Source organism: Sinocyclocheilus grahami, unplaced genomic scaffold (genome assembly GCF_001515645.1).
Source record: "Sinocyclocheilus grahami isolate Dianchi unplaced genomic scaffold, SAMN03320097.WGS_v1.1 scaffold245.1, whole genome shotgun sequence".
Taxonomy (NCBI): domain Eukaryota; kingdom Metazoa; phylum Chordata; class Actinopteri; order Cypriniformes; family Cyprinidae; genus Sinocyclocheilus; species Sinocyclocheilus grahami.
Window position 1 is genome coordinate 1,520,054 of NW_015505424.1, and position 1,013 is coordinate 1,521,066.

The window sequence follows — 1,013 nt, forward strand, 5'->3', positions numbered from 1 at the left end:
TGGCAGATATTTTTACTTGTTTACGCAAGAACTAACGATATTTGGATAATATTTTCAGAAAACAAGACGTGTCTTGAATCATTTTTCTTGTCAAGTAAATGCATCCCGATTCAATAATTTTATACTAGATATTTATACTAGAAAACAAGACAAAAATACTAAGGAAAACTTTTTTTTTTGCAGTGTATGATTTTTTTACTTGCTTTAACCCTCGCTTTTTCTCTAATGAAATTCATTTACTATATTTTAGTTTGATAATGTATTTTATTTCACATTTTGTATTTTTAGGGATTTTATGGTACTAAATTATATTAATGCAGTAGTTATGATCCATTAATCGCTTTTTGAGCATAGACTTGAAAATGAAATTTCCAACATAAACTGTGAGCACAAAGTTTAGTTTTATTCCTTCTGCCAAGATGACACTTGGCAGATTATTGCTGAAGTGAAAAAAGTCAAATAAAAGTCAAATAAAAGTGAAAAATGTATGGAACTTTAAGTTTATACGTTTATTAAAAAAGCAATAAACATTTTTTCTAAATTTGAAGTTGACATCACAAAAAAATGAGCTTTCAGTAAAACTTTGTTTGGCTGCAGTTCCAAACCTTTCCACTACAAGACATTCACTTCCCATTCATTCCTAATGAGAACAGTGACTGTTTAACCGCTTGTAATCATATCCATGATTTTTATTTTATTTTATTTTATTTTATTTTATTTTATTTTATTTTATTTTATTTTATTTTATTTTATTTTATTTTATTTTATTTTATTTTATTTTATTTTATTTTATTTTATTTTATTTTATTTTATTTTATTTTATTTTATTTTATTTTATTTTATTTTATTTTATTTTATTTTATTTTATTTTATTTTATTTTATTTTATTTTATTTTATTTTATTTTATTTTATTTTATTTTATTTTATTTTATTTTATTTTATTTTATTTTATTTTATTTTATTTTATTTTATTTTATTTTATTTTATTTTATTTTATTTTATTTTATTTTAT